The sequence below is a fragment of the Pteropus medius genome, unplaced genomic scaffold (assembly GCF_902729225.1).
Source record: "Pteropus medius unplaced genomic scaffold, Ma_sr-lr_union100, whole genome shotgun sequence".
Taxonomy (NCBI): Eukaryota; Metazoa; Chordata; class Mammalia; order Chiroptera; family Pteropodidae; genus Pteropus; species Pteropus medius.
Genome location: NW_024344378.1, coordinates 6,288,542 through 6,300,069, shown reverse-complemented (window position 1 = coordinate 6,300,069; position 11,528 = coordinate 6,288,542). Strand labels below are relative to the sequence as shown.

The window sequence follows — 11,528 nt, the reverse complement described above, 5'->3', positions numbered from 1 at the left end:
GGAGGGAGGGTAGGAGGGAAGGAAGGAAGGACGATCCTGTCCAGCTTATTAGAATACCTGGGAAGACTGAATTGTTTCTGGATCATGAGATGTGACAGGCAGTATAACAGCCCTCCAAAAAGATCCACCTCCTAATGTTTGGAACCTGTGAATATGTTACTCTACGTGACAAAGGGGACTTTGCAGATGTGATTAAGCTAAGGATCTCAAGGTAGGAGACCATCCAAGCAGGCCCAACGTTATCAGCAGGGTCCTTGCAGGGAAAAGGAGGCAGGAGGTGCAGTCAGAGCAGGAGACGTGATGACGGAGCAAGGCGGGGCAGAAAGAGATCCAGAGATGCTGCTCTGCTGGCTTTGAGGACAGAGGAAGGGGCCGTGGACCCAGGAATGCTGTTGGCCTTTGAAAGCTGGAAAGGTCAAGGAATCTGATTCTCAATAAAATAAATTCCTCAACACAATACAATTCCTGTCTTCTGCTTGTTTCCTGCCAATCCAAAGCCCGGGTTCTAGGTTCACACTGAAACTCTGCTTCTGACTTTTCACATATAGTTTCGAAAAACCACCACCTATCGTTAAGTTTGTTTCTGTTCCATTTCTTATCACCCCTAGAAAATGTTTTTCCTTTAATATATACTTTAGTGTGAAGCAGATACCTACATATCATCTGTGAAGACCTAGTATTTAATATTAAAAATCGCTTCACACTTATCATGTGCCAGATACTGTCCCATGGGCAGAGTACAACAGTGAATAAGCTACAGATACAGGCACACACATAGATAATCATTCAGCACACACACACAAAAATGGCCAAAGGACCAAAAGTAATACACAGTGGAAATGCATATAAAGGCAAAGGAATGGAGGGTTGATTGCACTGTGAAACTCCACAAAGAAGTTGGAAGTTCATCTGGACCCTAATTTATTTAGATTTTTCTCAAGTTCAGGAAAACAGGAGTAAGGAGTTGTGGTTATTTAAGTACGAGGCCTGTTCTCGAATGGCAAAGAGTCAAGCAATGATTAAAGCACCGTGTGTGTGCGTGCGTGCGTGCGTGTGTGTGTGTGTGTGTGTTGAGAGTATAAAATATGTTCCGTTCTTAGTCCTAAGAGTCATACTACAAAAAGTGGACTTCATTCTGTACATAATAAAATTAAAAAATAAGGAGTTTCGAGAGCACACTGTCATTAGATTTGTGTGAACTGAAAACCCTCTTCCCAGCCACAGCCCCCACGATGAGTGACGGTGGCTTGCAGGCCAGAGTGAAGGGCGTCAGCTCGTGTCCAGAACACACATGTCCAACAGGATCCTCTTAGGTATGCTGGAGGATCTCAAGAGGACCACTTGAATAAAACATTTTCTTTTCCTTATGATGCAGGAAATGAAATTTGGGAACATGAAGAACGCTGTACTTCTCAAATCCTATTTCTTAAATGCCCAATTTCTATGAGGAATTTTAAAGAGGAAATAAACACAATGAAACTCCGTTAACATCCAGTCTCTTTTACTGTTTGGCAGTTTGTTTGTTTTTTAATATACTTTTCTCTTCTAGTCAGTATATAAGTTTGCAAAGCTTTCCTCTTGAAAAGTGACATTGGCATGCACACTGTCCAGGAAAGGGTGAATGTGCTTGTTACTAGGTTAGCAAAATAACAGTGTATTATACTAGGCGGGTATCTTATAATGGCGTATTGAAAAATAAAAATGAAAGTAAACTATTTTTTACTCCCAGTGCTATCTTATCTTAATTAAAAAAGTGTGGAACTATCATTTCAAGAGACAGGGAGAATGACAATATGCAATTTGCCATCCCCCAATACCTAGAGTTTATAAACTAGGGGGAAAATGAGCTTTAAGCTATAGTCACGACGAGATCATACTGGAGCCTATTTAGCCTGAGGTTGCTTAGTATTGTACCCAGCAAGTGACATTTTCCAAAATTCAACGTTCTAAAATTTGGAATCATAGGGTAATAAAATAATAGCAGTACAATAATAAAATGCATCATATTTATTTATCAAGGGCCCAAATCACATAGGGCATCCTTAATATTAAGTATTACATTTTTTTCTCTTTTAACTGATTATAGAATCTCTCTCATCAATGAAGGAACTGCTTTTTAGAGCAATAAAACCCAATGGAATAATTCCGTTTGTTCAAGTTAGCAGTGGGATTCTGCAATAATGAGTTGAATTTCATGAGAAAGAGAGAGCACATTTTCATAGCCATGAATGAAGATTAAACCAATATAAACTTCCTCCCCCATCCAGGCAAGTAATACAGTGGCAAGAGAACACTTTCCATTAGTGGTCAAGTATGAGACTGGAGGCGAATTTAAGAAAACAAACTATGAGGGAAACCGCAATTCAACTCTGCTGTTCTATGGGGATTTAAGCAACGCTGGGGTCACTCCACAGAGTCTGTGCTTTCTGTCTTCTCTCTGTTCCCTTCCCCACTGAGTTTTCCTCCTCTTTCTTGCTAAGCATTTCATTTTATGAGACAAGACCGAAAGGGTGAGTAATAAGATAGAAGCTAATAGCAACCTAAACTATGTTGATGAGCATTCTGGAGGAAACAGGAAATCTAGCCAGATAAAGAGATCTAGAAATAATAATTGTCTTCCTCAGGATTACGATGGTGATCTGCTAGCTGTGCCAGGTTTACTTTCTGCCTGTTTCTGCTGCAGTGGCCTTCAACACATTAAAAGATGCAAAAGTACGGCGGCCCTAGCGAAGAAAGCTAGCAACTGAAAACATCACTAATCTGTGGGAGAAATTGCCCTCAACTGCAACATTGAAGAAGGAATACTATCCAGTTATGCCTAGAGTTCTGGAACTTAATGAAGTGGACTCACTCTGGACGAATGACTGCTAGGCAGCAGAAACGGTTGACACCTAACAACCTAGTGTCAACCTTCAGATGTGGAGAAGAGATTCCAGCAACAGCAGGTGGACTCTGAGAAGAGATGAATCTGTCAGCAGGCAAACCCTAAGACAGACAAATCTTTCCTTCTTTGAGAATCAGTATGAAAAAAACAAAACAAACATTTAATGTGGGGTCTATGAAAAGAAGCACTAACATCTAGGAAGGGATCCATCATCTCAAAGGTGTAGCAGAAGTATGCCTTACACAGCGTGGTACCCGTGGTACAGTTTCACGGTTAAGAGTAAGGGTTTGGAAGCCAAATTTCTGGTTTTCCACTTAGTCGTTGTTTAGCTATTTGGACTCGGATTCCTCATCTATGAAACTGAGAGGATAACAGCACCATATGCTGTGAAGGTTAAATGAATTAATATACATAATGCCCTTTACAAAGGAAGTGCTCACTGTCATCAACATCAACAACAACATCATCATCATCATCATCATCATGTGAAACTACAGACTATGGAGCTCAGTACTCTCTTAAAATATCAAGGAAGCATGGATTTTATGAAATAAGAGATTAAAACATTAGAGGGGAGGGGACCTGGCTAAGGTGTGAAAAGGAAATTGACAGGGAAGAAAGTCATGTAAGAAAATAAACACAAATACCAGAGTGAATGAAAATATGTATTCAAGGTAATGAATAAACAGAATTGACAGGGTAGGAAAGCACTTTGATGTTGAGAAAAATGTGCAGATGATTTATAGGAAAACATTAAGTAAAAGAAAATCAAATAAAAAACATGATGATCCTATAAATAGCAAATCTACATTCCCAAGAAACCAGAAAGGGGGTTAAAAAAAACCCACTCAAAATAGATACATAAGGTCACATCTCTGCAATGCTAAAACAGTTTACCCCCTTCCACATAGACTTTTTAATAGTTCTGAAGCAGAGGTTATCTTTTTATTGATGTATAATATTTATACATACACACACGCACATACACACACACACACACACACACACACACACATATATCTTTCTGAAGCAGAGGTTATCTTCTTATTAAAGTGTAATATATATACATACACATATATATATACACACATACACATATATACACACACATGTAATTAAATCAGTGATGTATATTACAATTATTGGCATCTTAAAATGGACAAAAAAATTCAGTAAACACTTTTTTGAACTAAGGAAAATGAGTTAATAGGGAAATATTCATCTGTGTTCCAGAAAAAAAATTCAAATGTAGAGAGACCTATATATACACATACCGAGACTTTGAAAATATCAAGATGAAAGCAAAATATTAAAGTCAAAAATCAGATTGGGTTTTTAGCTAACTCTTAATATTTTATTTCTTTTTAAAAGGAAACAGATCTAAAGTATATACAATTGTTTTCATTACATTAAATCTGAATGGTGGGTTTACCTTTGTCTAATTTTACTAATCTTTGGACAGTGGTTTGAATTATTTGCTATTTTAATAAAAGAAGTCCTCCCTTGTTCAGATGTCTCTCTCTCAACTGCAAGTTCCAGAAAAAAAAAAAAGGAGTCTAAATTATTTTCTGAAGGAAATAAGTGGTTACTCATGAATTCTGTATACAGCCAGATGATTTTCATATTTTAAAGCAACAATAAGAACTTGCTTGGATATGCAAGTTCTCTGAAAATATATCATCCACGTACCAGTTCTAAAAATTTATGCAAAACTATTGCAGTTATGAGTGAGATGAATCGAAGGCAAGAAATTCAGCATGGGAAAGCTGAGGTGTGAAAAGACCGTGGTGAGCAATTAAACAAGTTAAACCCACAGAATTGCACTGAAATTGTTATAAAGTTGCAAAATCAAATATGAATGTTAAAAATAATTTTTGAAAGAAACCCTATTTACCATAGCAATTAACAATTTCTTAGTAAAAGTTATAAAGTAGTAATAATCAGGGTCTGGAACTCCTTATCATACAAAGATTAGCCAGAAGGTGAGTAGGAAGCAGTAAAAGCATTATTAATTTCTCATCACACATAAGGAGGAATTAAAATGATGGTTCTTAAATATGTCATTAGAGTTAATAAAGCTTTTCTGCTTTATCCCTGGAAAAAATAAAAGCAGGAAAGACAGAAAATTATGGAAAGAGTGAGGCACATAAACATGAAATGTATAAAATAACATAACGGAAGTTTGTCCAAACATTTTAGTTAAGATAGAGAATCAAAGTTTGAACAAAGTTTAAAATCCCCTTTAAAAATGAAGACTCTAAGAATCTGCTAAAAACAAGATCCAACTATAATCTGTTTTTAAGGGAAACAAAAGTACAGATGTTAAAAAGAAAAAAAAAAGACGAACTAATATGTACTAGGTAACCAAAAATTTTTTAAAAAGCAAAGATGGAAATAATAATTTAAGGTAAATCTGAACTCAGGACAAAAAAACAAATGAGTAAGAGCATCATTTTCATTATTATCAGTTAAAATCCTTAAAGAATTGTTAAACATATAGATGACAATTCAGGTAGCATTTCAATAAATCAAATACTTAGAAACCTGAGAAATGGACAAAAACAATATTCTGTGAGAATTCCATCCCTCTCAGTGTTTGGCAGATGAAGAATTAAAAAAAAGCAAGGGGATATAAGATTTGAATATCATAAAATAGATAGAATTAAATAAGTATAGACCTATCCAACTTAATATTGTACAAAGCAGCCATCATGGAACTGTTGCAAAAACCTTGATTCAATAATATAGGCCATGAAAAATTTTAAATTTCTTTTTTCAAAAAAACCTATAAAGATCATATATTCTGATAGTAATGCAATAAAACCTGAAATAATAAAAATTTAAGCAAACATACCAAAGCATTTGGAAATATAAAACAAGTCTCCAGTAAATAGCTTTTAAAGAGAAAAAATTTAAAAACTTTACAAACTGTTAGTGAATAAAAGTATTAAAATACAACATATAAAAATTTATAAATGGGTTAGATTTATTCAACAATGAATGAAAACAAATTAAGCATTATACTTATGAGAATAAGAAAAAGATAAGAAAACCAGAAAAGGATATAAAAGATATTATAGAAAAAAACAAAAAACAAAACTAAATACAGAAATTAATAAATGAACTGATTATATGGGGAAGAAAATTAAATGCAGATAATTAAAACCACAAAGTCAACAGAAGCAAAAATAAACAAGTGGAACTATATCAAACTAAAAACCTTCTGCACAGCAAAGTAAACCATCAATACCCACAGGCAAAAGAATGAAACTGGACACCCCATCTTATACCATACATAAAAATCAACTCAGAGTGGATTAAGACTGACATTTAAGAACTTACACTGTAAAACTCCTAGAAGAAAACACAGGCAGTAAGCTACTTGACACTGGTATCGGCAATGGTTTTTCAGATTTGATACCAAGAGCAATGGCAACAAAGGCAAAAATAAACAAGTGGGACTACATGAAACTTAAAGGCTTCTGAACAGCAATGGAAACTATCAACAGACTAAAAAGGCAACCTACAGAATGGGAGAAAATATTTGCAAACCACATATTCAACAAGGGGTTGATATCCAAAAACATACAAGGAAAATACACAACTCAATAGAAAACAAAACAAAACAAACCCAAAACAACCCAATTAAAAAAATGGGTGGAGGACCTAAATAGACATTTTTTCCAAAGAAGACATACAAGTGGCCAAGTGCTTCATGAAAAGATGCTTAATATCACTCATCATCAGAAAATGCAAGTCAAAACCACAATGAGATAGTACCTCACGCCTAGTAGAACAGCTATTATCAAAGATAAAAGATGACGAACGCTGGTGAATACGTGGAGAAATGGGGACCCTTATACACCTTTGGTGGGAATGTAAGCTGGTACAGTCACTATGGAAAACAGTATGGAGCTTCCTCAGAAAATTAAAAATAGAACTACCATATGAGGCAGCTATCCCTGTTCTGGGTATATGGCCAAAGAAAACAAAATCATGCTCTTGAAAGGAGATGTCTGCACTGTCACGTTTAAAGCAGCATTATGCACAACAGCCAAGGTGTAGAAACAACCTAAGTGCCATTGATGGATGAGTGAATACAGACGTAATCTATATATACACAAATATCATTATTTGGCCTTAAAAAAGAGATCCTGTCATTTGCGACAATGTGGATGAACCAGGAGGCCATTATGTTCAGTGAAATAAGCCAAACGAAGACAATACTGCAAAGTATCACTTATATGTAGAGTCTAAAAAGAAGTCAAATTCATAGAAACAGAAGAAAGACGTCAAACTCTCAGAAACAGAATAGAAAAGATGTTGCCAGGGGCTGGGGGTCAGCGGAAATAGGGACAGGCTGGTAAAAAGGCATAAACTTTCAGTCATAAGTTGAATAAGATCTGAGAAGCCAGCATAAAACCTGGTGACTATAGTTGATATTACAGTATCGTATAATTCAAATTTACTAGGCAAGTAGAATTTAAAACTTCTCATCAAAATTTAAAAAAAAGTAAATACATGAAGTAATGGCTATGTTAATTAACTTGATGTGGGAATCCTTTCATGCTGTATGCATATGTCAAATCATCAGACTGCACACTTTAAATATCTTATAATTTTATTTGTTAATTATACCTCGGTATAGCTGAAAAAAAAAAAAAAAAGCGAAATCAAAAAGAGGTAAGGAAAATGACCTGCTTAGGCTTCCACATCAGTTTTACTGGCCAAGTTTCCTTTTTTCCTTAAATGCTCCATCTTCAATTGTGCAATAAAATAAATAAGTAAGTAAGTAAATAAATAAATAAATAAATGCTCCATCTTCTGATGAAACCAAGCTTTTAGGAAGTGATCAGTCCTACTATATGATTTGTTCCAGAACACAGAAAAATTAAAAAAAAAACAACGAACATAACCAGTATATTTGATGAAAGTAGTACACTCTACTATCGAAATTTAAAAGAGAAGGAAAAAAATTAAAGATATTTGTCTTATGAGGATAGAAGTGAAAATATTCTAAGTGAAATCACAGGAAATCACACTTAATATACACTAAAAAAAGTAAGTCATAAGTCAAGAATTTATAAGGTTTGCCACCAAGAGGTAAAGATGTTTATCCTTGAGAATCTATTAATTCATAGATTGCATGAACAGGTGTTAAAAAAGCTTTAGGTAAAATAGGATCAAAAGTAATCTTCCTTTAACATGATGAAAAAAAATCTCTCTCTAGACATTAAACCAACAACCATCATCTAGTATAGGTTAAAAACAGCATTAAGTACTGCACGTCAAAATCAGAATCGCGTGAGAATTCTCTTAGCTCTGAACAACCACACGACCCTCCCACAGACATGCTGCTTTGCCCACGTTTCTTCCCTGGCAGTAGTCCTTTTTGGACAGGAGCTGTTATGCAGATCTGTGTTTCTGGGGTCGGAAGCAAATGTCATTTCCTCCTCCCCAAGGCGTTCGTCCCTCCCTGCCCTGGAGGGACAGAGACCCCTTTCTGCTTCTGTCGGTGCTGGCCAGGTTGCAGCTCTGAGGAGTGGCATCAGCGGGGATGTGGTCTCCCCTGATTTTTCCCCAGTCTGCTCTGCAGCCTTCAGAAACTACAGCCCTTCTCTCTAGGTCCAGGTGAGTCACAGTTTCCTAAAAGGACGTGTGCTCCTCTGAATCCTTCTTTATTTGACCATTGTAAAAAAATGAGGCTCGAGAATTTCCAGAACACATTTATCACCACTGTCTGCTCTGAATACTCAGGCATTGGATTGACTGTGCCTCTCTTTCCAGGTACTTGTATGTTAAAGACAGGAGAACCCAAGACATAATGCCACATTATGACTTGGCACAGAAGAAAATCTAACTCTTGCCAAACCCAACTACCATGTCTATCCTCCCTGGTGCGCCCAGCCCGAGGGTCTCCATGGTGCTTTTGAGAAAGCAGTGCTTCATCAAAGAATATGAACCCGTCTTCCCTGTGCTACCACTTGACTCTGCCATGTTCTTTTATTTAGCTATTCACAGCCAAGATGCATGAACCTCGAAGACAGGAGCCTTATCTAGCCTCTCTCGACTCCCACTAGATTGAGTACATTTTCTTCTGCGTAGCTGGCTGAGTAAATATTTGCCAAATGGATTTAAAAATGAAAATTGAACTGCTTGAGTTCACCCCGTGTCAGATTTCTCAGGAGGTCAGATGCCAGGTTTTCTAATTAGGAAGATGGTCATCTCTGTGGTGCCATTACTGTCAGGCTAGACAAGAGAGGCCACAAAACGTGTGGGGGCAGGTGGCAGGCGGCAGGCAGGAGGGGGGCAGAACAACTATTTGAAAACCCTGGAAATATTCCGCCTGATGGAGAGAAGGCTTAGGGAAAGGATTACAGGTTACTAAGGAGAGCGGGAGAGAGGCAGCATTTAACTCCATATAGAAAGCAGGATGGGCATAAGATAATGGGATTCTGTTTGGGAAGAATTCAGAGGAGGCAGAAGGAGAGATTCCTGAACTCAGTATCAAAGGATTTAGACAGTTGTCCTGTAGACTCTTCCCAGAGAGCTTTTAAAACTGCCATCTATCCATTCAGAAAAGTTTCAATGCCGAGCTTCCTGGGAAGGTATCGGTAAATTAAATACCATTTTATTTATAGTTCAGAGAATCTGATACGAACAATATCAAGAATGAACTTTATAGCAACTCAGCTCTAACCAACTTAATTTTCTTTTTAAATGGATAGGCCAAAGTGAAGTTCTCGATCAAGTCTCTAGTCTGGGTTTAACCAGATTGCATTTAAAAATATTAGCCAGCGCGGTATTGCTTCTTCTGTAGATTTGAGAAGTGCTGGGCGGTGGGTGCATGGAGAGAAACAGCAGCTGCCAGCATGGTTTTCCTGTCTTTGCTAGATGCATGGAGTTAGATTCACCAGGACTCTTTTTTAAGTGTTCAGATGTGTTCTGAAGTGACACGATGTTTACTTTCCATTATGAGGAAGTACATCACTGTTTTCAATTGATTGTCTAAAGGATATCTACCTGTGGATACAGTCGCCCCAGCTATTCCCCTGGATATAGAGAGACAAGTAATTAATGGCCCCTTGTGCATCCTCGCCGAAACAAAGAGGATGTGGGCTTGCCCCGGGGGGTTAGGCACGTAAAAAGTAAAGGATAAACTCTCCGTTTGTTCTTCCAGACAATGCATTCGAGGGAGTCGATGACAAACCAGTTATAGGTTTTTCATTTCCCCTGACCCTGATCTTCACCCAGAGCATGACAGAGACAGGGAGATGCTGAGACAAAGCTGCTTTCATCTGTGTATTTGTAGGGGGAAAAAAAATCTTGCTTTCTGTCATAAACAATTATGTGATCTGAAATCTAATCGGAAACGAACACTCCCTCCTCCACGGGTGGTCATGTACTGGTGCTCGGAAAAGCCTCCACTCGCCCGAGAAGCAGCGTCTGGTGAGCACAGGCTGCCACCCTGAGAGCGTGCAGGCGGGAGCAGAGGGCACCTGTGCGCCTGGGGATGGTGCTCACGAGGGCGGAGCCATGGGTCCAGGCCAGCCCCTTTGGACACGTGTAGTCAAGACCTGTATATACCACCTACTCGCAGAAGGGACAGACACCCTCATCACAGGTGTGGGTGGGTGAGCAGTCAGTGGTGTAGCACAGAGTGCAAGTTAGACTCGAGGCTTCATTAAAGGGACCTGTTCACACACACAAGAAGTCTTTCTTTTAGGAGAGGAACAAGGTGCTCAGAGACTCACCCATAGCTCTGTGGGTTATGTCCTACCTGTGGCTGGCCACCAAAGTGGCGGAGGAGAATGAACCCTCAGTGTGGCGGAGGAAAGGGCAGCCCTCGGGCCCACGAGTGACATTAAGATTAGAATTAATAGTCTTCCTTCTAGTTTATGGATAAAGGAGCTCAACCGGGTGACACTGGGGCGGGGGTTGAGGCTTCCGGGCCCTTCATCTCATCGTTTCTGTGTACAAGGGGAGGTTGCTGCTGGCATGCCAGCAATCTCAAGCACCTGGGGCGCCTCAGCTTCCTGTGAAGGCAGGGAGCCCAGTGACCCCCTGCTGGTCTTTTCTGTGTCAGCCATTCCTTTCCCCAATCTATGAATATGGAAGAGTACGTCTTACTGGCATGCTCTGGTTCAGGAGGTGAGAAAATGAGGTCCTTTCTAGTCTAATGAATAAAAGAGATGCGTGTGGTTAACTACAGGAGGCCAGAGGCTGTGCTAGGCCTGCTGAATATAATAGTCATGAAGAAGAATTGGTAAATGAAGGAATGAATGAAGAACCCATCCATCCGCCACTGAGGAGAGAAGCAAACTTGCTGCTTCCTACCCAACCCCTCCATTTCACTCGCTCTCTGCCAGCCTTACCGACTCTCCCTCCCTAAGTTCCAGGTAGCTAAGAGTCACCATCCATTCAAAACATTTTTCGTCACCCTACCTTAAAGATCAGGACAAAAGGAGGCTGAATTACTGCTGGCCTCGATCGCTGAAGTGGCCCCTACATTAACTGCTCACCTTGACGGAGCCAAATCTGAGACTTTTTGGGTATACACTAGATTAGGGCTTTTCCAAAAGGGATGTAAAACTGCCAGCAGATGAGTACTGTAAATCAACTTTCCAGGTGCCATGCGGCTGCG

General features: G+C 38.7%; 1 protein-coding gene across 5 annotated transcripts in view; it reads right to left on the bottom strand.

The window, feature by feature from the left end:
• Positions 1-11,528, bottom strand: part of CELF2 (CUGBP Elav-like family member 2) — a 473,931-nt gene that overhangs the window by 392,895 nt on the left and 69,508 nt on the right. The window lies entirely within an intron of this gene.